Raw genomic sequence first — 27,196 nt, 5'->3', positions numbered from 1 at the left:
TTTTTTTTTTTTTTTTCATCATTGCTATACTGACAGGGGGAGCTCTGGTAGCATAGTGCCTAAGGCACTTGACTGCTAACCAGAAGACTGGCAGTTCAAACCCACCAGCCACTCCTTGGAAGAAAGAGGGGCAATCTACTTCCATAGTGATACTGCCTTGGAAATCCAAGGAGAGGTCGCTATGAGTCGTGTCCGACTCAACGGCATATAACAACAACAACATACTGACAGGGGTGAGGTACATCAATACCTTTTAACACTTTTTTCCCCCTTTGTTAGTAATTTACACTTTAAGTGAAACAAATAAGCTTAGTCCTGCTTCAGCTGCTCCAGGACATTCAGTATCCTGGTCTTGTGCATTCATTCTTAATCAAGATTTAGGAATCAGGCCCTTTAGAGCCTAAATAATTCATTTATATTTTAACCTGTGAGCAGTGGGCTTAGGGTTAGGTAAACCTATAGAGAATTAACCCTCCCCCCGACTAATTCTGTCATTATTTAAATTCTTGGCATTTTGAATTTGTCAAGTTGGTTGGCCTTTGGAGCCAAATTTAATTTGCAAGTGCTTGGTGAGATCTGGGAAGGGGTCATATTTCAGACTTGGATACCAAGTTTCCATTGCTTCAGGAGAGACTCAAAATATGGGACCAACACCAAAATACGGTATCACCATGGGAGATGAAGAACACTACCTGCCTCAGCTTCTGCTCCACATCCAGCCTCTTTGGAATAGTCGTGTTTTCTAACTGCACTGGACTAGTAAGTTTGGGGACAGGAAGTGTTTTCCCTCCCTCTGCCCAGCACAGTGCCTCAGACCACCATTGATCTATTGGAATGTCAGATGCTGTTTTCCAATGGAATGAGCATTTTCCTCTTAATTTGAGGATTGTTGACATTTTCATCAGCAGCCCAGGCTCTAAAAGCCACATCTTGGCAAGGGAAGAGGTGAAATTTTACTCAAGCATTTACTCCAGGCCATCAGTCTGGGATTTAGGGTTGAGTCTTTTCATCAGAGCCACAGAAGTACTAGGATCAAGGAACATAATTCTTTCCAGCTTCAGGGAGGAAAGACATAGCAATAATGAGATGTTCTTTCCAGGAGCTCTTGCTGCTGACCCAGGGCATTTTTAGAACTGAACTCTGGTGTCACATCAGAGACTTTGACGGAGTTTCCAGTTCCTCAAGTGAGAAAAATGGCAGTAATATAACCATCCTAAAAGGTGCCTTGGAATCTTACCTAAACCAGTCATATTGCTCTTGCTGTTTTTTACGAGTGGACGTTATACAAAGTTGGATAGCATTTGAGCTAAATCTTGTTGTTGTTGTTGTCAGTTGCAGTTGAGTTGGCTCCAACTCGTGGAGACCCAGTATACAACAGAATGAAATGTTGCCTGGTCCTGCATCATCTATGCAATTGTTGGTATTCTCAAGTTTATTATTGCAGCCACTGTGTATTTTGAGTGCCTTCCAACCCAGAGACTCATCTTCCAGCACAGTATTGGACAATGTTATCACCCATAAGTTTTTCATTGACTAATTTTCAAAAGTACATCACCAGATCTTTCTTCTTAGTGTCCACTGAAAACTGTTCCCTATGATTGATCCTACTGGTATTTGAAGCACTTGTAGCATAGCTTCCAGCATCATAGCAACATGCAAGCCATCTGTTTTGGTTCTTTAGTGCCACTTTAACAGAAAACACCACAAATGAGTGGTTTGAACAAACAGGGGTTTATTCACTTTAGGAGGCTAACAGTCTGAGTTCAAAGTGCCAGCTCTAGGAGCTGCGTGGAAGTTGCTCAGACTTGGGCTTCAGCTCTGCCTCTTATTCACAGTCCACTGAAGCTGGAGGCTTTTCTTAACTCAGGCAGCTGCTGGCTGCTGAAGCTGGCAAACCCAAGGTTGATAAGTAAAAACGCATAGTCCCAAGATTATCAAACAACATGGCAGACCACTAATTCAAGTCCAGAAAATGTCCCAAGATTGGCAGGGTATGGCAGGCTGCTGAATGAAGACTCAGCTACATGCAGCGTCCAGGCATGCCAAAAAGCTTCAGAGACCTTTCTCAAAACTCCTTATATACTGGAAGCAGACCACATCCCTGGGCAGCTACTCAGCTGCTCCAGTAGATGCTGCCATGGAATTCATTATCAATCTCATCATGGGGAATAACTACATTTAGCTGCCAGCTACTTAAAACCAGGCCCAGCCAAGATGACACCTGACCTTAACTACCACACCAGGACACTACTACAAACTAACAGATAGATAGTGGTGGCTACAACTAGTTGATCTTAAAGGAAACAAAGTCAGACCAGCATGATGTACCACTCCCTAAAGGCAGACAGGTGGATTTTGCATTTAAAACAATCCTTAATCTAACTGGCATATGCTGTGCCCCTTTTATTGATAAATTTCTTTGCTTAATCAATAGCTATACAAGTATTTATTGGGCACCTGTTCTGTGCCTAGAGCCATGCCTGGTATTATGGAAGTCTAGAGAAAGAGGGTGATTGCCCAATCTTCCTTCTGAGGAGTGGCTAATGGGCTTGAACCGCCAGCCTTCTGGTTAGCAGTCAAATGCCTTAGGCACTATGCCACCAGAGCTCCCAGAAAAAGAGGGTGTAGTTTTGTGCCATCAGAGTTCCCATGGTTTATTTGGGTAGAACATCTTTGCTATCTGAAATGAATACACTGAGCTATTGTGAACCCCAGTCCACTGTGGGTATGGGAGAGATTATAGAGGATTTGGTTGCTTAAAAGTAAAGCAGTCAAATCTTGTGAGACCCCTGAGACTCTGGTCCCTAATTACCCTTCAGGTCTGGGGCTGAATTCACTCCTGTGGCTTCCAGCCAAATAATTGACAGGCATATGGGGTGAACAACTACATCAGATAGATTCACTCTTTGGAGCAGTCAATCGTGGGAGAATGGAAGGGAAGTGTTTGTACAGGGAGATAGCTCAAAGGGCAGGAGTGCATGGGAGGGAAGGACACAGGGAAGACATAACTGTGGCGAGGAAGTGGGAAGAGAGCTGTTACATTGTGGGGGAATTACAGCAATGTTATAAAACAAAATGTGTATCAATTGCTGTATGGAAAATGAATTTGCTCTGTAAATTTTCACCCAAATCACAATAAAAAGTTTTTTAAGAAAAGAGAGTACAGCTGTCAAGTGAAATTCACTGCATCTTAAAGTTTTATTCCAAGTTGCCCATACTCTAGACTTTGTCACATCTCTGAATTAACATTTACCAGCCTTTCTAGCAGGAAGTTCAGTTTCATGAGGTCAGGGTCCTTATCTTACTTGTTCAGTGTATGTTCTGTGTCCAGTGAAATACCTGAGAAATAGTGGGCACCTGATAAAAGGTATTTAGATATTTTCTAAATGAAGGAATTAATTAAAAAACAAAAACAAACAAACAAACAAAAACTGAAGCGGTATCTGGCACACACTCCCCTTCTTTCCTGTGGACTGCTTTTGCATTTACTGCTGAGTAAGTTTTGGGGAGAGTTCGCCTTTCTGCCATGTGTCTAGGAACTGGGTGAGGGTTTCAGGGATGAATAAGGTGTCACAATAGCTGAGAATGTACTGCCAGATACCTTTCCTCATTTGCTTATCAGAGGGGTCTTCTAAGAGTTTTCCAGAAAATTTACAAGAGAAGCGCAGCATCTGCTTCTCTTTGGGAAGTATATGAATTCCCCTTTGCTGTCTCTGATGGTTGTTATCTGAAAAACGTCTAGACTTGTGATTCAAACTCAGTGAAGGAGAATGAGAGTGAAATATTTTTTCACTTGGAACTGGGAGTAGACACAATGAAATATATCCATTCCTGACCTCTGGGACAATTCCCTGCACAGCCAACTTGAGGCCCCCAGCTTGGGGAATGGGATTTGTCAGTGTCCAGTGATGTGTCATTACAAGGAGTCTATGTATTGTTTGGGCTGCACAAAGAGTTTTTGCAATAAATATTTCCATTTGGGTGAAAAGGGAACCGGAAAAGCTTTTTGTCTTGCCTTGTTCATGGTATCTGTCGTGGGGTTAGGGTGATAACTCCCAACTGCTTAGAAAGCATTTTGGTGGGATTGTGGGAGGTGATTTCAAGCCTCCTTTTGGATTCCTGTCCTTTTTTTTTTTCTTTAAGGAAAAAAAAAGAATCTCCTTTTATCCTAAAGCTCATCATGCTGAGCATCCAGCCAAAAGTACTTTTTTTTTTTTTTTTTTGCAGTTTATTAAACATGTTGCCTCTTAGATCTTGTATTAAAATCTATTTCCTTTCTGTAGGGGATAAGTTGAAACCAGAAAAGTTGCCTTGTAATTTTTCCACTTTGATTCCATGGTTTGCAAAGGGCACCTCCAGTGCTCCAGTTACAGGAGGGAGTTGCTCTTTAGGGGAAGAAGGGAGTTAACTCTTCTTTATTTTTTATTGTGATTTGGGTGAAAGTCTACAGAGAAAATTGGTTTTCCATTCAGCGATTCATACAAATTTTGTTTTGTGACATTGATTGCAATCCCCACAATATAATAGCTTTCTTCCCACTTCCTCCCTGTGTTTTAACATTACCCTCTGTCCTTCTTTCCTATCCCTTCCTGCCTTCTGAGCTTTATCTCTGGGCAAATGCCACACTTTTGATGCTGTATGAGGAGCTCTGGTGGTGCAGTGGTTAAAGTATTTTGCTAATTACCAAAATGTTGGTGGTTTGAACCCACCAGCTGCTCCAGGAGAGAAAGGTGTGGCAGTCTGCTTCCATAAAGACTTACAGTCTTGGAAACCCTATAGGGCAGTTCTACTTTATCCTGTAGGATCACTGTTCATCGGAATCAACTCGATGGCAGTAGGTTTGATTTGGTTTTTGGTTTTGATCTTATATGGATGATTGCTCCAAGGAGTGCACCTCCCTGCTATTATTGTTCACTTCATAGGCCTGAAAGTTGAGCCACAAGGGTAAGTTCAGTTCCAGGCTTGAAGATTGTGTAAGGGCCATAGTCCCAGGGGTTCCACCAGTCTCTAGTAGACCAGTAAGCCCAGTAATTCTGGTCTTTTTTATGATTTTGAGTTTTGTTCTACATTTTTCTTCCACTTTATCCAGGACCTCCTATTGTGATCCTTTTCAGAGAGATTGGCAGTGGTAGCCGGGCACCATCTAGTTCTGGTCCCAGGGTTGTGGAGCCTAGCATTCTTGTGGCCCATTAGCTCATTGGACTGATTTTTTCCTTGCATCTTTGATTTTCTTCACTGTTCTTTGCTCTGGATGGGAAGAGGCCAATAGTTGCCCCTTAGATGGGTGCTCATAAGCTTTCAAGATCCCAATCACTACTCACCAAAGTAGGTTGTAGAAAATTGTCTTTGTGGACTATATTATGCCAGTTGACCTTAGTGTCCTCCAAAACTGTGGTCCTGAGCCCTCAAGCCCAATGACTCATTTCCTCAAATTGTTTATGGCTAATAAGTTTTTTTCCCCCCCACACCTTGTATGCTCTACTATATTTATGGATGTATTTGCAGTACGTAGTAATGCATATATAGAAATATCCTCTGTCAAACCTATATATATTCATTAGTGTCTTCCCACCCTTGTTCAGCTTGAGTATCTATGCATCTACTTATAGATTTTTATTATTACTGTTACTATAGGATTGGGTATGTGATAGTATTTACATTTGTTGCTTTTAACTCTTGTGCTACTCCCAGTGTCTTTCTTTGCCTTCATAATTTTGTGCTGACCTTCCCTTTATTGTATATTTTCTTTCCAAGGGGAAAAGCATTTGGCTGCTAACAAAACGTTAGCAGTACCAGCTGTTCCATGGAAGAGAGATGTGACAGTCTCTTCTACAAAGATTTACAGCCTTGGCACTGTGGGGGCGGTTCTCCTCTGTCCTAGAGGGTTGCTTTAAGTCAGAATTGACTTGTTGGCAGTGAGGTTTTTGGTTTGGTGACCAAACTTGTTTTTTAGGCTAAGCCCAAAGTCTGCAATTATGCCCAGAGTGACGGAAACATGTTTATTACTTTCTATCTATCCAAAAGAACAAACAAATCTGTCTTGGAAGAAATACAGCCAGAATGCTCCTTCAAAAAATCCAAAACCAAACTCACTGTCCTCGAGTCGGATCCAATTTATAGTGGCCCCTTCTTGGGTGTCCGGGACAGTATCACTATGGAAGTAGATTGCCCCATCTTCCTTCCAAGGAGTGGCTGGTAGGTTTGAACCACCAGCCTTCTGGTTAGCAGTCACATGCCTTAGGCACTATGTCACCAGAGCAAGAATAGCCAGACTTCATCTCATGTTCTTTGATCATGTCAGAAGGGACCAAACCTTGGAGAAGGATATCATGTTTGATAAAGTAGAGCATCAGTGGTAAAGGGGATGACTCTCAATGAAGTGGATTGACACAGTGGCTACAACAATGGGCTCAAGCATAGCAAAGATTGTGAGGATGGTGTAGAACTGGGCAGTGTTTTCTTCTGTTGTGCATGAGGTTACTATGAGTCAGAGCTGGGTTAACAACACCTTACAACCTAACAACAATGTCTATCTATCTATCTATCTATCTATCATCTATCTATCATCTATCTTCAACATCTACCTATTTATTTAAAATTATATTTTCTTATATATTTATGTATGAATTTATATATGTATACAAATGTATATATTCAGAATTCAAAATAATCATGGCACTTCTTGTATCTGCTGATGTTGTTGGTTGCCCTTAGTCAGCTCTCACTCATGGTAACCCACATACAACAGAATGAAATGCTGCTTGGTCCTGCATCATCTTTCATGATTGTTAGTATGTGCAAGTTCATTATGTGGCCACTGTGCTATTTGAGTGTCTTCCAACCTGGGGGGCTCATCTTCTGGTACCGTATTAGACAATATTCTGTTGTGCTCCACAGGATTGTCGTTGGCTAATTTTCAGAAGTAGAACTCCAGGTCTTTCTTCTTAGTTTATCTTAGTCTGGAAGCTTTGCTGAGATCTGTCTACTGTAGATGACCCTGCTTATATTTGAAATTTATGCTAGTATTTGAAGGTCATGGTATAATAACTTCCAGCATCATGGCAAGATACAAACCACCGAGTATGACAACCTGATAAACAGGTGATGGATGCATGTCTATACTCAGAAACAATTTCATCATGTTCCAGAAAATGCTGAAATGACAAGGTCTAGACTTACAAATCTAGGGTTTGCCACTGACTTTGGGGATACTCTTTGAATTTCTTAAATTTCTCTTTCCTATTCTTTAATAAGTCTTATTCCTTCTGAGAGAAAAAAAGTCAAATTTTCAGTGCACTCTTAAATTGTCATAATTTAAAATAAGGTGGTATTAAAGAGAGAGGGAGAATTTCCTTACAGAAATTATCTATTTCAAGGATATTTGAAATTTCAGATGTAGATATTAAAATGTGGCTTCTAATTCATGCTGTTGAAAAGAGAAAATACTTTGGGCATGCCAGTCTGGCCTTAACTGAGTAGATGGTTTATTTTTTGTACATCTGCCTGCCTACCTAGGGCACGACAGACAGCTATTAGGCCAGTGACAGAACCTTTAGAGAAGAGCCCTTCCTCTTTTTCCTCATGACAGCTGGTTGTGATCATGTCAAACAAACCATGTCTGCTTTCTAAGAGAGGAGGGGAGTTTGTGCATAGTCTTATGCACAACCAGCTGGGCAAGCTCAGTAACAAAATGTGCATCTTAAAAAAGAAAAAAAAATCTTAAGAAATTTACTTTCAAGAATATTATTATTCACCAGCAACCCCAGAAATTCCATGATCATGTTGCCTTCCTAAGGCTAGAAATAGAAATCTCAAGATGCAGAGAGAGATTTGCAGCTTTTTTCAACAAACTGGAACCCACTTGTCTCTTGTCTTCCTGACTGCACACAGCAGTCATCTGTACCACATATTTGGACACTTAATTCTAATCTGTTTCAAATTATTTTCTAGTTTCTGCATGTCTAGGTATCGTCTTCCAAAGAAACTGGTGTTAGTTCTTCCTGGTTTGTCACAAAAGTTTTGTCACAAAAATTTTCTTTTCATAGGCTTGTCCCATTCTGCCCCAGATTCAAGGAGAATCCTAGTGTGTGGCCCTCCAATTGATGTTTGGGGGGCCTTGGAGCCCCATGTGAATGCAACTCTGTGGCTGAGGCTAGGTTGGCTGTCTGGTTCTGTCTTGGTTATGATTTTCTTCTTCCTGCTCCCATGGGGGTGGACGCTGATTATAAGCCAGGGGCTAGTCAGCCAGGTGACAAGTCTACCACCATGTTCCTTTCAGATACTTGCTGAGCCTGGATCCTCATTCTAGCCTTTATGTCTGGACCTCCACAGATCTTTACTTCCATGTTTCTGCTTCCTGCCTGACTGCTACTTCAAAGTTGCTGCCATATCACTTGACCCTGTTCTCTGGGATCTAAGTGCTGGGCATCGACTTGACTCAGATCTAAGGAGAGTAGACAATACCCCATTGACTTGGTGATTCTGATTCCTGGTCCTACCTTGGTAAGGGACCAACCTTCTATTCTAGTCAGTTCCCTCCCCATCTCTAGCCTGTACTCATCCTGGTTCTCTCCTGCCCTCCTTGGAGCTCTGAGTTATTATCCCACCATCATCTGTAGGCAGGTCACATCAGTCTTCTTATTCCTAATGTACCCTAGCATAGTGCTGAGAACTCAACAATGTTTATGGAATTAAACTGATGTCACCAAAAATATGAATGTTTTCAGAGTTAGATGACAGTGGGTGTGAGACAGAGAGACAGCCACCTGAGGGAAAGAACCCTAGCTGGATCTTGAGGCTGATGATGGGATGTGCAGAAAGAGCAGAATCTTCCTAAGAGGAGGGCTGGCAGGTTTCCATACTCCTAAATAAGCAAGCAAACAGATGGTTGGTTGCTCATGTCTTGACAACTTGCAACCAAAAATCATTTGTGGGTGGTCCAGGAAGTGCTACTATGATCTGCTCTCCCCTTTCCTTCTTGAACATGAGAAAGCCCCTCTCAGATGAGAGTTTTTTTATCTCCATTGCTGACTCTGATGTATCAGAAAGAGTTGAAAGATAGGCTCCCTTTTCCTTCGTGAGATAGCAGAGTACGACTTGACTACTCACATAGTACACTTTTTGTATTGGCATCTCATCTTCCCACTACTTAAGTTTCTTTCTGTAAAGAAGATATATAATGAAAAAGAATTATTACAAGGGAAAAAGGTTAGACAATCTATTTCTGTAGTGATACCACCTTGGAAACTCTAGGAGGGGGTGCTATGAGTCAGATCTGACCCATGGCAGAGAGAGTGATACAAACATGGTAGACTTTGCTATGGATGTGTACAAAAACCTTTATTCTGAAGATGTTCCTCATGTACTGCTTTGCATTTCTAATTGGCTTTGAGAGAAAAAAAAAATAGTTGTTGCACAATTAAAACAACTTCAGGCAGAAACAGAATGAATTGTGAAGATGTTTGAGGATTCAGGAACTACAAAGCAAATTAAGTCAACCAGGGATGGTTGGACATTTTTTGACTACCTGACAGACAAACATGGTTTTAGGCAGGAATATTTAGACACTCTCTACAGGTGTGCAAGGGAGCTCTGGTAGCATAGTGGCTAAGGCACTTGACTGCTAACCAGAAGGCTGGCGGTTCAAACTCACCAGCCACTCCTCGGAAGGAAGATGGGGCAATCTACTTCTGTAGTGATACTGCCTCGGAAACCCAAGGAGGGGTCGCTATGAGTTGGGTCCGACTCGATGGCACATAACAACAACAACAACAGGTGTGCAAAATTCCAATATGAATGCTGGAATTACTCAGTAGCAGCAGAATATCTTTACTTTTTTAGAGTGCTGGCTCCAGCAATGGATAGAAATGCTTTGAGTTCACTTTGAGGAAAACTCACCTCTGATATCTTAATGCAGAATTGTGATGCAGCTACGGAAGACCTGACATGGTTAAAAGAGACCACAGATAATAATTCTGTGAGTTCTCTACTCCAGTCTCTTCAGCAACAAACATGGCTCATTCACTGGTCTCTGTTTTCTTCAACCACCCCAAAGACCGCAATAACATTATTGATCTCTTCCTTTACCAGCCACAGTATCTTAATGCAATTCAGATAATGTGTCCACGTATTCTCCACTACTTGACTACAGCAGTAATAACAAACAAGGATGTTCAAAAACGCCGACAGGTGTTAAAAGACCTTGTTGTTGTTGTTATGTGCCGTCAAGTCGGACCCAACTCGTCGACCCTTCCTTGAATTTCTGAGGCAGTATCACTATGGAAGTAGATTGCCCAACCTTCCTTCCAAGGAGGGGCTGGTGGATTTGAACCACCAGCCTTCTGGTTAGCAGTCAAGTGCCTTAGGCACTATACTACCAGAGGTCCTTGTTAAAAGACCTGTTGTTGTTGTTGTAGTTATGTACCGTCGAGTCGGACCCGATTCATAGCGACCCCTCCTTGGGTTGCCGAGGCAGTACCACTATGGAAGTAGATTGCCCAACCTTCCTTCTGAGGAGAGGCTAGGGGGTTTGAACCACCAGACTTCTGGTTAGCAGTCAAGTGCCTTAGCCACTATGCTACCAGAGCTCCCTGTTGAAAGACCTAGTCAAGATTATTTAACAGGAATCTTACACATACAAAGACCAAATTATGGAGGTGGTTGAATGCTTATGTTAACTTTGACTTTGATGGGGCTCAGAACAAGCTGAGGGAATGTGAATCAGTGCTTATGAGTGACTTCTTCTTGGTGGTTTATATTGAAGATTTCATTGAAATGCTTATCTCTTCATATTTGAGACTTTTTGTCTCATCCATCAGTGTATCAGCATTAACATGTTGGCAGATAAACTGAACATCCGGAAGAAGCTGAGAGGTAGACTGTGAACTTGATTAGAAATGCAAGATTGGATGCCAAGATTGATTCTAAATTAGGTCATGTAGTTATGGATAACAATGCAGTCTCACCCTATCAGCAAATGATTGAAAATACCAAAAGCCTTTTGTTTTGAAGCCAAATGTTGGCCATGAATGTTGAGAAGAAACTTAATAAGAATAGTAGGTCCAGTAGGCTGCTCCTAACTGGGAAACTCAGGACTCTGGGTTTTACTGAAGAACTGTTTAAAAAAGATAAAAATCTAAAAAAAAGAAGAAGTAGCAGCAGCAGCAGCTACAGTAAAACCATGATGTAAAATGTGACTGATAGACATTTTAGAAACAATAAATTGAGTACAAATTTTGGGGAATTTGAAAAAAAAAAAAAAAGAGAGTTGAAAGAGCCAAAAAAATTTCTTGTTTTCAGCTCATTGAAAGCTTGGTGAACAGCATGTCTATAACTTTGGACCATTTACAGCTCTGCTTCTGGGCTGTAGGGACTGCCAGAGGCATGCATACCACTTGGCTCTCTGCTTCTGAATCAGTCTGTCTTCCCATCCATTCCCATGAGGCCAGAGGTCTGGAAAGTCTGTCTTAAGAACAAAACAAACCTTTTTTACATGTATAATTTGACTTTTTATAATACGTTTTATTATTAGTTATAGTAATTTGTCTTCCTCCCTTTTTTCTTTTGCTTGGCTTCTGTCTTCCTACCCCCACACTCCTCACCTCTCTCTCACATCAGATCTCCCCAACTCCAAGGTAATCCTTCTTAGCAGGCTAGTATGTATCACTTCATATTTTTTCCCTACTCATGTTATTGTATGTGTACATACATACACATATATAGGAATACGTAAGTTTTTTGCTCATTGTTTTATAATTGGAATGATATTGATCACTTCTCATTTCTGCATCTTGCTTTTCTCACATAAAAATAGCCTATGAAAACCTCTCAAAGTCAACAGGGTTGTATGTGCCTTCCTAATGGGAGTGATAGTGCTTCCAAAGGAGTAAACTTTACTCCTTGCAGGTGGTATGTGAAAAAATTATACTCTTTTCATATTTATACAGTATTTCATTGCTGACATACTATCAGGCATTTATTCTTTTAAATTTTTTGAGATCAAATTATCCACTGGAAAAATATAAACAAAGAAAATCCAATATCTGCTTCCCTTTGGGTCCTGTTGAGAATTGCATTCCTGTATTAATTTGGAAGAATTGACACTATTGACATATTACATATTCCTGTTAAAACAATTTGTCTTTCCATTTGTTTCAATCTTTTGTATGGTTCTATAATGAATTTTATTTTTTAAAAATATATCTTTTGTGTTTCCTGATAAAATCACTCCTAAGTATTTTATTATACCTAAAGTATGGATTGACACAAGTGTCTGCAACTCAGGTATGGGAAGGATTGTGAGGATAGTGCATGATAGGGCATGTTTTGTTCTGTTGTACATAGGGTCGCTATGAGTCAGAGCTGTTTCAATGGCACATAACAACAACAAAGTATACTTAGGAGTACCTGGGTGGTACAAATGTTTAATGCACTTGGCTGCTAACTGAAAGGTTGGAGATTTGAGTTCACCCAGTGGTACTGTAGAAGAAAGGCCATGTGAAAATATCAGCCATTAAAAACCTTACGGAGCACAGTGCTGCTTTGACATACATGGTGTTACTATGAATTAGAGTCAACTTGATAGAAACTGATTTTTACTGGTTTAAGTCTACTTAAGAATTTTTACAGTGTTTATTGCTATAGTGAGTACAATCATTTATCCTATTTCTTTAGGTGCTTATTTCTATAGTTGGGAAAATCTATTTAAAATATATTTATATTGTATTCTGCTCCCTTAGCAAATTATATTAAATTTTCTAGTAGGTTTTTTTCTTTTTGTAAAGATCCTTGGGTTTTCTAGGCTTACAGTAATAGCTTCAGGGCCAAAGAGCCAAAGACCAAAAACCCATCTTTTCTAATGCTTACACACATTTTTCCATTATGAGTCCTAATACATTTTCTAGAACCTCTACAACATTAAATAAATATAATGGTAATGGCAAGCATTCTTGTCCAGATGGTTTTGGTGTTTTGTCACTTAGGATAAGATTGTTGCTATTTTTTGGTATACTGCCTTCATTATGAAGAGCTCTGGTGGTGTATTGGATTAAGACATTTGGCTGCTAACCAAAAGGTCAGTGGTTCAAACCCAACGGCTGCTCTGTGAGGAAGATGAGGTAATGTACTTGCATAAAGCATTACAGCCTTGGAAACCCTATGGGGCTGCTATGAGTCAGAATCAACTCAATAGCAGCAGGTTTGGTTTTGGTTTTGGTGATGTAGTGGTTAAACCATTTGGCTGCTAACCGAAAAGTCAGTGGTTCAAATCCATCAGTGGCTCTGTAGGAGAAAGATGAGGCAGTTTGCTTCTGTAAAGATTTACAGCCTTGGAAAACTTATGGGGTAGCTCAACTCTGTTCTATAGGATCCCTATGAGTTGGAATCACCTCCCTGGCAATGGGTTTTAGTTTGGTCTTCATTATATTCAAGTATTTTTCTTCTATTTTTATTTTATGTAGAATTTTAAAATTTCAGTTGACTGTTGTGGTAGTTAAGTTTGTGTGTCAACTTGGCTGGGCCTGGTTGAGTGGCTGGGCAGCTGGATGTAATTATTCTCCATGATGAGACTGGTGATCAACTCCATGGTGGAATCTACTGGAGCAGCTGAGTAGCTGCCTTAGGGATGTGGTCTGCTTCCTGTATATAAGGAGAAGTGTTGAGAAAAGTCTCTTGCTTGGACCCTCCACGTAGCCGACTCTTCATTCAGCAGCCTGGCATGTTTTCAGCTGATCTTTGGATTATTCCTAGAATTGAACCAATGGCCTGCCATGTTGTGTGATAATCTTGGGACTGTGCCATTTCACTTGTTGACTTTGGGATTGTTAGCTTCAGCAGCCAGCAGCTGCCTGAGTGAAGAGATGCCTCCAGCTCCAGTGGGCTGGAAGGAACAGGCAGAACTGAAGCCCAGGGTCAAGGGGCTTTCACCCAGCCCCTGGAGGTGTCACTTTGAACCTGGATTTTACTTGACTGCTAACCAGAAGGCTGGTGGTTCAAACCCACCAGCCCCTTCTCAGAAGGAAGGTTGGGCAATCTACTTCCATAATGATATTGCCTTGGAAACCCAAGGAGGGTCACTATGAGTTGGGGCCGACTTGACAACACATAACAACAACAACAACGAACTGTAAGAGAATATATACATTTGTTTAAAACCACCCATTTGTGGTATTTTCTGTTAGAGCAGCACAAGGTAACCAAACAACTGTTGAATTTTATCCTATGCTTTCCCAGCATTTATTAATATAGTAGATGTTGTCAGTACTTGTTTCCTCCTTAGTGCTTACCTCTACATACCAAAGGTTGTTAACTCTGAACAACTGGGACTCTGAAAGCTTTGTTTTCTGGCTGGGTGAACAGCATGATAAATTCGATGTGCTAGAGAATTAACATCCCTGAAGCACTTTTCAACAAATGACAGATGGGGTGTTGGTGGATAACATCCCAGCTTATTTGTACCACAGTAAAGATAACTCTAAAACATATTTTATAGTACCTCCCAGAGTTCTACAATTGGATTGAGCTCCAGTTTCCTATAGTGGTAATTTGTTTGGTAATGCATACCTTTATAGGCTTTCTTCCCTACTCTACCTCAAGTCCTCGTTTTTTCATTGGTGTTTTCTAGGCTCATGTCTTTAAATGACTGGTATTTGAATCCTTATTTCAGGGTATGCTTCAGGAGAAACCTAAACTAAGACAGTTGCTATAATCATATGATTTCCTCCATTAGTTTACTGATCTAAGGTAAGTCAGAAAATCATAGTCAGAGGGCCAATGTCTGTTTTTATAAATAAAGTTTTATTGAAACACAGCCATGCTTTTCCATTTACTATTGTGTATTGTGGTAGTTAAGTTTGTGTGTCAACTTGGCTGGGCCTGATTGAGTGGCTGGGCAGCTGGATGTAGTATTCCCCATGATGAGACTGGTAATCAACTCCATGGCGGAATCTACTGTGAGCAGCTGAGTAGCTGCCTTAGGGATGTGGTCTGCTTCCCATATATAAGGAGAAGCCTTGGGGAATGGTCTCTAGCTTATGGCATGCTTGAACCCTGCATGTAGCTGAGTTATTGTTCAGCAGCCTGCCATGCTCTGCTGACCTTGGGACTTTCAATGGACTTGAATTAATGGCTTACCGTGTGGTTTGGTAACATCAGGACTATGCCTTTTCACTTGTCAACCTTGGGCTTGTCAGTCTCAGCAGCCAGCAGCTGTCTGAGTGAAGAAAAGCCTTTAGCTTCAGAGGGCCGGGAGCTGGAGGTAAAGCTGAAGTCCAAAGCTGAGGAGCTTTCATCCAGCCCCTAGAGCCTGGCACTTTGAATTCAGACTTAAAGCCTCCAAACTGTAAGAGAATAAACTCCTGTTTGTTAAGGCCATCCCATTTGTGGTATATTCCTGTCAGAGCAGCACTAGAGGTAACCAGAACATGTATGGATACTTTTGCAGTACAATGGCAGTTGAGTAGTTGCAACTAAGATCATATGGCTTGAAAACCTAAGATATTTGCTGTCTGGCCTTTTATAATAAAATTGACCGATACTATTGTAGTGGATTATTTTGATAGATATCTCTTTACTGCGTGCTACATATATTCATGAAATAAATTCTATTTGATCAAAGTGTACTATTTTTTTAAATTTGCTAGAATTATATTTGCATATCTATCTCTATCTCTATATCTATCTATATCTGTATCTACAGTATATATGCATAAGTAGTATTGGTCTTTTTTTTTCTTTTTTAAAAAGATTTTATATTAAGTGTTTTCTGACTTCATAAAAATTGGAGAATTTTCCATCTTTTTCTATATAAGTAATCTATATAAATAAAATATATTGGCATTATCTAGTCTTTCAAGATTAGCTGAAAGGTCACAAAATATTTTTAATAGTAAATCTTTAAATGCTTTTATAGTATCTTTTAAAAAACTAATTTATTCAAGTTTTCCATATCTTGGATCTATTTTGGACATTGTCAGTTCTTCTAGATTTTCACTTCTGTTGTTACACAGCTGCATGTACTATCTCTCATAGCTCTTTTTATTAGCATTTGTATCTGATGATTTGCCATATCTGATTCTTACTTTGGGTTGTTGCTCTCTCTCTCTTTTTTCCTTGATCAAAGTTATGAGAGGTTTAGCTACCTTATTGGGTTTCTCGAATAACTAACTTTTTTGGAAATTAAAAAATATCTTTCTACTATTTTTTTTTGTTTTTACTTCAGCTTTTATCTTTATTAGCTTTCACACCCTCGTTTCTTTTCATTTATTTGTTGTTCTTTTTAAAATTTCTTTAGATGAATCCTTAGTCTGAGGGTTTGATCCAGGTTTTGTGAAGCTTATATAATTTTAAGAGCCCTCTTTAAGAAAAATATTACAAAATTAGGAATATAAAATTAAATACATAAGTCTATGTAAGTATAATGGTCTGAATCTTAAGCCTCATTAACGTCTTAGTAAATCCACCCATGATTGATTTATTCTTTTTTTAAAAAAAAAATTTCTTTTTTAATAATAGAAATATTTTTGCTATACATGTTTAGCTTTTTGTGTGTCCCATAACTTTTGGTAACAAGGCAGGAGAAAAACTTGCAAAGACCACTGCGAGGGCTTCCCAACAAGAATCCAATACTGTGATAGTTGGGGTTGTGTGTCAACTTGGCTGGACCATGATCTGAGTGGTTTAAGCAGTTGTGATGTGGTTATTCCCATGATGAGATTGGATGTATATGTTTTGAGCAGCCAATCCATTGAAAGGGAGTTTTCCTAGAGGAGTGGCCTGCTTCCTATATATATATATATATAGAGAGAGAGAGAGAGAGAGAGAGACATCCTGGGAAAAAGAGAACCTTCTGTGGATCTGGATCCTGTTGTGCTGCCTACAACTCTCCACGAATAAACAATCCACCATTTTGCCTGGTGATCTTGAATTGGTCACACTGCCTGCCAACCTTTAGCTCGTCAGCTCCTGCAGCTGCCTGAGTCAGGAAAAGGCTCCAGTTTGATGTCTGATCCAGAAACTTGGGACTTGTCAGCTTCTATAACTGTGTGAGCCATTTTCCTAAGATAAATTTCTCTCTCTCTCTCTATATATATAAGCTTTACTGGTTTTGCTTCTCTAGAGAACCCAGCCAAGCACAGATACCTAGCCCAGATATCATTCACCTGCAGGGAAAAAGATGTTTGCATATAGACAATTCATAGAGTACGTCACCTACATATTCAATCTAAGAAAAATATTGAGAAAATATGCAAATAAAACAATAAAGAAACAGAAAAGAAATTTCAAGATAGAAGAAAGTGAGAAAAGAATATTCAGCTATGAAAAATATGTATAAAGGCATAGGATGAATTGTCTGAGGCTGACTAATACAAGTTCAAGAGAAAGACTTATAAAAGGAAATCACTAACTCATCTTACCATAACATAGAGACTGGTATCAAGGGGAAAGAGGGTAACGGAAAGCATGCCAAATGTGCCAAGAGGAGTTGGAAGGGGAAATGATCTCTGTTCTACTTGTGGGCTCTCTATTATGTATCTATTTCTATCATAATACCACACATTCTTTTGGTTTAAGAGTATCAATTTTATTGTTATTATTTTAATCTTCTTCTTGTCTTATTGTACTGGTTAATACGCCAATAAAGTGAATGAGTAGAAATGGTGATAGAAGATATGCTTGCCTTATACATGTGTTAAAAAGGGAATGCTATTTAAGTTTTACTATTAAGAGTGACATTCACTGTATATTTTTTGAGAATACTTTATGAGGTTAAAGATATACTTAGTTTGGTAATAACATTTGTTTAGCTTCATTGATGGATTTGAATTTTGTTGAAATATTTTTATTCATCTGCTAAGATGTTCATATGGCTTCTATCCTTTAATTTAATGTGGTAGGGCATACTGTTTGGTTTAAAATTTTGAACCTACTTATTACTGGAATTAACTCAAATTCATCATGAAGTATTAACTTTAAAAAGTCTATTGCTAAATTTGCTTTGATAATATTTTATTTTAGAATATCTCTCCTCAAAGTTTATAAGTAAGTATAGTTTTTTTTTAAAGGAAAATTTCAGCTTTTAGAATCAAGATTATGCAAATCATATAAAATAAGTCGGAGAAGAGTTCTAGCTCTGGTGGCATAGTGCTTAAGGGATTTGATTGCTAACCAAAAGGCTGGAAGTTCAAATCCGCCAGCCACTCCTTAGAAGGAATATTAGGCAAGCTACTTCAGCAGTGATACTGCCTCAGAAACCCAAGGAGGGGTCACCATGAGTTGGATCTGACTTGACAGCAGTGAGTTTGGTTTGGTTTTTGTTGGAAAAGTTTGTATAGCATTTGGTAGAACTCTCCTGAAATTCATTTGGTCCTGGTGTTTTAATGGGAAAGATTTTTTACTTATAAATTCAAGGCTACTTTTTAAGAAACTGACTTTATTGTTGTTGGTAGGTACTGCCAAGCCAGTTCTGATGCATAGCAACCCTAAGTACAACAGAGTGAAACACTGCCCAGTCCTGTGCCATCCTCACAATCCTTGCTATGCTTGAGCCAATTGTTGCAGCCACTGGGTCAATCCATCTCATTGAGGATCTTCCCCTTTTTCACTGACTTTCTACTTTACCAAGAATGACATCCTTCTCCAGAGAATGGTCCCACTGACAACATGACCAAAGTAGGTGAGACAAAGTCTGGCTCTTCTCACTTGCAAGGAGCATTCTGGTTGCACTTCTTCCAGCACAGATTTGTTTGTTTTTTCAACAGTCAGTGATATTTTCAGTGTTCTTCACCAACACCATAATTCAAAAGCATCAACTCTTTTTCAGTCTAGATTTCATATGCATGTGAAGTGATTGAAAATACCACGCTTTGGATTAGGCTTACCTTAGTCTTCAAAGTGACCTCTTTGCTCTTCAACACTTTAAAGAGGTCTTTTGCAGCAGATTGGCCCAATGCAATATGCCGTCTGATTTCTTGACTGCTCTGGTGGAATAGTGCCTAAGGCATTTGACTGCTAACCAGAAGGCTGGCAGTTCAAATCCCCCAGCCACTCCTCGGAAGGAAGACTGGGCAATCTACTTCTGTAGAGATACTGCCTCAGAAATCCAAGAAGGGGTTGCTATGAGTCAAAATTCACTCGATGGAAGTGAGTTTGGTTTTTTTTGGTGGCTTCCATGGGTGTTGATTGTGGATCCAAATAAAATGAAATCCCTGACAACTTCAATCATTTCTCCATTTATTGTGATGTTGCTATTGGTCGTGTTGTGAGGATTTTCATTTTCTTTATATTGAGGTGTAATCCATACTGAAGACTATAGTCATTGATCTTCAGTAAGTACTTCAAGTCATCTTCACATTCAGCAAGCAAGGTTGTGTCATCTGCATATTGCAGATTGTTAATGAGTCTGCCTCCAATCCTTATGTTCATTTTTCTTCATGTAGTCCAGCTTCTTGGACATTTTGTTCGGCATACAGATTGAATAAGTATGTTAAAAGGATACAACCCTGACATACTGATTTTAAACCATGCAGTATCTCCTTGGTCTGTTTGAATGACAGCCTGTTGGTGTGTGTATGTACAGATTCTTCATGAGCACAATTAAGTGTTCTGGAATTCCCATTCTTCTCAATGTTATCCATAATTTGTTATGATCCATACAGTCAAATGCCTTTGCCTAGTCATAAAAAACAAGAAAACACCTTTCTGGTATTTTTTGCATTCAGCCAAGATACATCTGACATTAGCAATGATAGCTCTCTTTCCACATCCTCTTATGAATTGTTCTTCAGTATCTGAAAGTTCCATGTCAATATATTGCTGCAACAATTTTAAAATTATCTTCATCAAAATTTTACTTGTGTGTGATATGAATGATACTGTTCAATAATTTCTATTCTGTTGAATGATCTTTCTTTAAAATGGGCACAAATACCAATCTCTTTCAGTTGACTGGCCAGGTAGCTCTCTTCTGAATTTCTTGGCATAAATGTGTAAGCACCTCCAGTGCTGCCTCCATTTGTTGAAACATATCAATAGGTATTCTGCCAATTCCTAGAGCCCCTCCCCCCCTTTTTTTTTTGCCAATTCCTTCAGTGCAGCTTGGACTTCTTTCAATATCATTGGTTCTTGATCATATGCTACCTCCTGAAATAGCTGAACATCAACCAATTCTTTTTGGTTCAGTAACTGTATTTCTTCCATCTTCTTTGGTACTTAACAACAACAACATTCAATTTTGAATGCTGTCAAATTCACTGCCGTCAAGTCATCTCCAACTCATAGCGACCCCTCCTTGGGTTTCCGAGGTGATATCTCTATGGAAGTACATTGCCCGATCTTCCTTCCAAGGAGTGGCTGGTGGATTTGAACTGTTAGCCTTCTGGTTAGCAGTCAATTCTATTTTGCCTATAGAATTCTTCAATATTGCAATTTGAGAACTGAATTTTTCCTTCAGTCCTTTCAGCTGAGAAATGCCAAGCATGTTCTTCCCTTTTCATTTTCAAAGTCCAGATCTTCAGACATTTCATTATAATAATTTATTTTGTCTTCTCAAGCTGCCTTTTGAAATCATCTGTTCAGCTCTTCTATCTTATCATTTCTTCCATTTGCTTTAGCTACTCTTCACTCAAGGCCAAGTTTCAGAGTCGCTTCTGATATCCATTTTGGTCTTTTTTCCTTTCCTTTTTGATGACCTTTTGCTTTCTTCATGTATGATGTTCTTGATATCATCCCACAGCTTCTCTGGTCTTCAGTCATTGGTATTCATTGTGTCAAATCTGTTCTTTACATTGTCTCTACATTCAGAAGTGATGTACTCAAGGCCATATTTTGGCACATATGAATTTATTTTAATTTTCTTCAGCTTCAACTTGAACTTGCATATGAGCAAATGATGGTCTGTTCCATAGTCAGCCCCTGGCCTTGTTTTTTATTGAGCTTCTCCATTGTGTCTTTCCACAGATGGAGTTGCTTTCATGTCTATGTATTGTAACTGGTGAATTCCACATGTATAGCCATCATTTATGTTGTTGAAAAAAGGTGTTTGCCATGAATAAGTCGTTGGTCTTTCCAAATTCTGTCATGTGACCTCCAGTGTTATTTCTGTCACTAGGCCATATTTTCTAACTGTCTATGCTCCTTCTTTGTTTCCAACTTTCACATTTCAATCACCAAAAATTATCAAAGCATCTTATTTGCATGTATGGTCAATTTTAGACTACAAAAGTTGATAAAAAGTTTAAATTTCTTCTTTTTTCTTTTTTTTGCTTTGGTGGCTGGTGTGTAAATTTGACTAATAGTCATATTAGCTGGTATTCCTTGTAGGCTTTATGAATACTATCCTATCACTGACCACATTGCATTTCAGGATAGATCCTGAAGTGTTCTTTTTGATGATGACTGTGATGCCATTCCTCTTTAATTTGTCATTCCAGGCATTGTAGACTATATGATTTTCTGATTCAACATGGCCAGTACTAGTCCATTTCAGCTCACTAATGCCTAGGATATCAATCTTTATGCATTCCATTTCATTTTTTGACAACTTCCAATTTTCCTAGAATACTTTGTCATATTTTGAGTGCCTTCCATCCTGAGGTTTAAAATCCTGCATGGTTTCAGATTAGGAAGAGAGTGTGTCAGGATTGTATCCTTTCACTATACGTATTCAATCTGTATGCTGAGCAAATAATCTGAGAAGCTATATGAAGGACTGTATGAAGAAAAACATGGCATCAGGATTGGAGGAAGGGTCACTAACAACTTGAGATACACAGATGACACAACTTTCCTTGCTGAATGTGAGGATCATTTGGAGCACTTACTGATGAAGATTAAAGGCTATAGTCTGCAGTATGGGTTACACATCAATATAAAGAAAATGAAAATCCTCACAACTGGACCAATAAGCAGCATCACTGTAGATGGAGAAAAGATTGAAGTTGTCAAAGACTTCACATTACTTGATTCTACAATCAATGCTAATGGAAGTAGCAGTCAGGACATCAAAAGACGTACTGCATTGGGCAAATCTGTTGCAAAAGACTTCTTTCAAGTGCTGAAGAGGAAAGATATCTCCTTGAAGACTAAGATGTGTCTAACCCAGGCCATGGTATTTTAGATTGTCTCATATGCATGTGAGAGCTGGACAGTGAATAAGGAAGACTGAAGAAGAGTTGATGCTTTTGAGTTATGATGTTGGCAAAGAATGCTGTAAGTACCGTGGACTGCTAAAAGAACTAACAAATCTGTCCTGGAAGAAGTGCAGCTGGAATACTCTTTAGAAGTGAGACTGGCCAGACTTTGTCTGACCTAGTTTGGTCATGTTGTCAGAAAGGAGCATTCTTTGGAGGAGGAAGTCATGCTTGGTAAAGTGGAGGGTCAACAAAGGAGGGGAAAGCTCTCAGCAAGATGGATTGACATGGTGGCTGCAGCGTTGGGCTCAGGTATAGTAGGGCTTGTGAGGCTGGGACAGGACTGTGCAGTGTTTCATTCTGTTGTACATAGGGTCACTATGAGTTGGAGATGACTTGATGGCACATAACAACAACAACAACCTTCCTGAGGAGCTTATCTTCTGGTACCATATCAGGCACTATTTCATGGCTCTTCATACAATTTTCCAGTAATATTTAAGACAGTGTTTCACTGCTATTCATCAGGTTTTCAGTGGCCAGTTCTTTCTGAAGTGGATGGCCCCATCCTTCTTCCCAGTCTTTTTGTCTGGAAGAGCCACTGAAACCTGTCCATCATGGATGAACCTGCTAGTACTTGAAACACCAGTGGCATAGCCTCCAGCCTCACAGCAACATGCAAGCCACCACAGTACCACAAACTGACAGATGGTAGATTTTTGCACTAAATTTGTTATTCTTGTCTTCCTTTAAAAGTTAGATAATAAACTCATTAATATTCATCTTATTCTTGTCTCAAATAAATCATTAATGCTATAAATTTCCCTCTGATACTGCTTTGGCTACATCCTAAAATTTTGTTATGTAATGTTTATTATTATTTAGTCTCCAATATCCACTGTAATTTCTTCTTAGACCCATTAATTAGATATATTTTAAAATTTGCTTATGTATATTTAGAAATTAAAAAAAAATTATTATGTTACTTCTAACTTAGTTGAAGTGTCTTCAAAGAACATAGTCTGAATGATACTGATTCTCTGAAATTTTTAGACATATTTTGTATGTGTGTGTGTGTGTGTGTGTGTGTGTGTATGTATGATCCTTGAAGTGTTTTCTCCACTTTTCAGATGCAGGAATATATGTGCATATAGATAAATATGGATATGAAAAAAACTATACTCACTGCCATCGAGTTGGATCTGACTCACAGTGACCCCTCCTTGGTTTTGTGAGGCAGTATCCCTCCAGAAGTAGATTGCCCAAACTTCCTTCCAAGGAGTGGCTGGTGGGTTTGAACCACCAGCCTTCTGGTTAGCAGTCAAATACCTTAGGCACTAGACATGTAGATAAAGTTCATTAATGTACTTTTCAAATATCCTGTATTCTGATTGTATTTTTTTCCCCCTGCTACATCTATTAATTACAGAAACAAATTTGTTAATCATCTACCTACCATAGTTAATTTACTTGGAAATTTTGGTAACTCTTTTTGAAAAAATAATACAGTGTTCTCAGTGAAAGTTTACACAACAGTTTAGGTTCCCATTCAACAATTTCTATACAAGTTCTTCAGTGATATTGGTTACATTCTTCACAATCTCTACTCATGCAGAACAAAATAAAAAGATGGAAATCAAAGCCTCAAAGAAGAAACTAGTCTACAGAACAAATACTCAACACAATACCACCTCATTTGCCTTGAGACCAAAAGACCTAGATGATGTATGGTTACCACTATAGACCATTCTATTCAGGGCCACAATAGATGGACCCTGATAGAATGGGAGAAAAATGTGGAACAGAACTTTAAATTCCTAAAATAAAGCATAATGAAAGAAAACAAAAAACCCAAGACCTACTGGATTGGTTGAAACTGGAGGACTCCCTGAGACTATTGCCCTGATATACTCTACAAACCTTGAATAGAAACTAAATAAACCGTGAGGTCATCTTGTAGCTAAATAACCAACTGGCTCTAAATAATATCACCTGTAAGTACTGTGCTCCTTTAAAGAATCACCTCTATGAGATCAAATGGTCAACAATTACTTTGAAACAGAGATGAGAATGTAAGGGAGCAGTGAAACTAGATGAATGGAAACAGAATAACCAGAATGGAAATAATGAGAATGTTTACAGATTGTGAAGAATGTAACAATGTCACTGAACAACTTGTTTAGAAATTGTTGAATGGGAACCTAAAATGCAGTGTAAATCTTCACTGAAAACACAACGAAAAATTATTTTAAAACATAGCCCCAAAATACAATTACAGGTTATTAGTCCTCCCCTGCCCCACCCCCAACCCCACCTTCACACTAAGAAGAACCTGTTTCATTTTCTTCTGGTTTCTACCACTGTTGAAGTCAAATCTAGCAGTCATTTATCTTTTTTCTTTCCTTTGGTGTATTTCAGTTTTACCATGATGTGACCTCTCATTTCTCTATTGTAATTTTGATTAGTCATGTGCTATAAAGCAAAAACCAAACCTATTGCCATCGAGTTGATTTTGACTCACAGCAATCCTATAGGACAGAATAGAATTGCCCCACAGGGTTTCCAAAGCTGTAAGCTTTATAGAAGCAGACGGCCACATCTTTCTTCTGCACAGTGGCAGATGAATTTGAACTGCTGCCTTTTCAGTTAGCAGGTGAGCACTTAACAAGTGCACCACCAGGGCTCCTTAGACGTATGCTGCACTTAATTTATTTTCTCTGTGTAACCTCACTCATTTCAATTGCTCTGTCTCTATTTTGAATTTTATATACCTTATTCATACAGTTGACTAATTTTATCATCAATTTTGTCTGATACATGTTTTAAACTTGTCCTTTATTTCTAATATTAATTATTATTATTTTGTATTCCTGGAAGTTCATTTTGGTTCTTTTCCCTATCTTCTTGGGCTTTTGATGATTTTTTTTCTCTGTCATATTTTTGACCCACATTTTATTTGTTTTAAACAACAGATACTTGCTTTACAGTCTGTGCCCAATAATCCCAATATCTACAGTCCAAATACTATGTGTTAGTATTTAGTATGTTTCTGATGAAGTTAGTATTTAGTATGTTTCTGATGAATGTGTTGTGTGGTTTATAATTCCTGATTCATACTGCATTTTTGGAATCTTATCTGTAGGAGTTCTTTGAGACCTGAACTTAAGGTATATTTCTCAAAAAAAAGGCTTGTGTTTGTTTGTGCCAGATGCCTGAGGGCACTACAAATTTGGTGTCACTTTAATTAAATTTAAATACCTAAACAGGTATTATTATTACTGAATTGTGAAGGATCTTGAAATGGCAAATGTTTTGTTACATATACATTTACTAAAAAGAGAAAACAAAAGAACTATGAAGAGTCTGAGATAATACTCTATTTTCAAGCAAAAATTTAGCCTGCTTCTGTTTTGTAACTGCTAGCAGAAGACACGAGACTTCTGGTTTAGAGGCAAAGGATTTTATTATCCATGGCACAGCAAGCAGCATGAGCATCAGCATATTTGTGTCAGTTCTCCTTGCCCTAAAGTCTCAAAAGAGCCAAGTTGATGGACTCGGATGGATGGCTGCATATGTAGTGGGTTCCATGACAAGAGAGGATCGTGGAGTGTAGGGGATACCAATCTTTTATAATGAGCAATGAGCATGCTTGCCCTTTGCTCTGGAAAGATACATTGTCTCTATCTTCCAAGGCTATTCACTAGACAAACAATTTGAAAAGATAATCCAGAACAAAGTTTGTCAGTACCTTTTCTCATAAGACATGCAGAAATGTGAGAGACCTTTGGAGAACTGTGTCTCAACAATTACAATGCCAAGTTTGCAGGAAGTTAGGTTTGTGGTTACGAAGTCTCATGGGAGATATTTTATTTTCTTCCACACAAAACCAAGACTGGGGAGGGCAAGTTTCTTTATCAGCTTCTTCTGATGGTATTTTTTTTTTTTTCCTTTTTCCATACTTTCCCTGCTCAGTGGTGCTCTGAGAGTGCTAAACTTGGTGGTGGTGGTAGGGGGGGTGTCCTTTTCCTACATGACATTGTCATACTTGACTTGCTGTCTTGCATAAACTATAGGCCTTGTGGGGCCTTATCAGTCCTATAGTGAGCTTCTGGGGTACCAGACATAGGCAGGCCCCCTGGCAAAGCTGTCAGCTTCAGGACTTTTTTGAGGGCTCTTTGGATTTGTGCTTTCTTGTTATTTTTGTTGTCTGAGGAATTACCATATATTCTCACAAGCGCAGTCATAATCTTTAAGAAGATATTTAATTGTATTTAGCATTTTTTAGGTACTTTGAACTGTGAGGCTTTTTCAGTTGATTTAGTCTGCCATATTGGTGGAAAGTGAAGTGCCTCAGAGTTGTAGAGTTACAATGTCTTTTAAGATTAAACTAATGATTTTTCACTTTTTAGATTAATAAATTAAGGTCTTGTGAATTTATTTAAACTGATTCAACATGTTTTAGGCATTTGACTGTGTGGATCATAACAAATCATGGATAACATTGCAAAGAATGGGAATTCCAGTACACTTAATTGTGCTCATGAGGAACCTGTACATAGACCAAGAGGCAGTCATTCAAAGAGAACAAGGAGGTACTGCGTGGTTTAAAATCAGGAAGGGAGTGCATCAGGGTTGTATTCTTTCATCATACTTATTCAACCTGTAAACTGAGCAAATAATCTGAGAAGCTGGGCTATATGAAGAAGAATGTGGCATCAGAATTGGATAAAGACTCATTAACAACCTGCGATATGCAGATGACAAAACCTTGCTTGCTATGAGTTGTCACCGATTCCATGGCACCTAGAAACATTTTATCTTCCATTTCCCTACAGACTGATTTTCATTTAAGAAACAGTTTTGCTTGTTGAGAAGTGCTGTGTTTGTTAAATCAATTAGGTAACTATCTCCAGATATGAGGATTTAACAATTTCACAAAGAAATATACATTTTATATATTTTGTATACACTAACAATTGTATTTTCCTATTCATTTTTGACTAATTGGGTATAATTTCATATTCAGGTCTCTCATGTTGAACATATAAGAACATGCCATCAGCACTATAATC

The 27,196-nt window shown here is 38.8% G+C and overlaps 1 pseudogene; it reads left to right on the top strand.

The window, feature by feature from the left end:
* The first annotated feature begins 678 nt into the window (after positions 1-678).
* Positions 679-11,109, top strand: LOC103192084 (annotated as a pseudogene).
* The last annotated feature ends 16,087 nt before the right edge of the window (positions 11,110-27,196 follow it).

Source organism: Orycteropus afer, unplaced genomic scaffold, assembly GCF_000298275.1.
Source record: "Orycteropus afer afer isolate SDZICR_OR568_19922 unplaced genomic scaffold, OryAfe1.0 scaffold00024, whole genome shotgun sequence".
In the NCBI taxonomy this organism is placed as follows: domain Eukaryota; kingdom Metazoa; phylum Chordata; class Mammalia; order Tubulidentata; family Orycteropodidae; genus Orycteropus; species Orycteropus afer.
The sequence above is the reverse complement of the archived record's forward strand: the minus strand, read 5'-3'. Positions and strand labels throughout refer to the sequence as shown.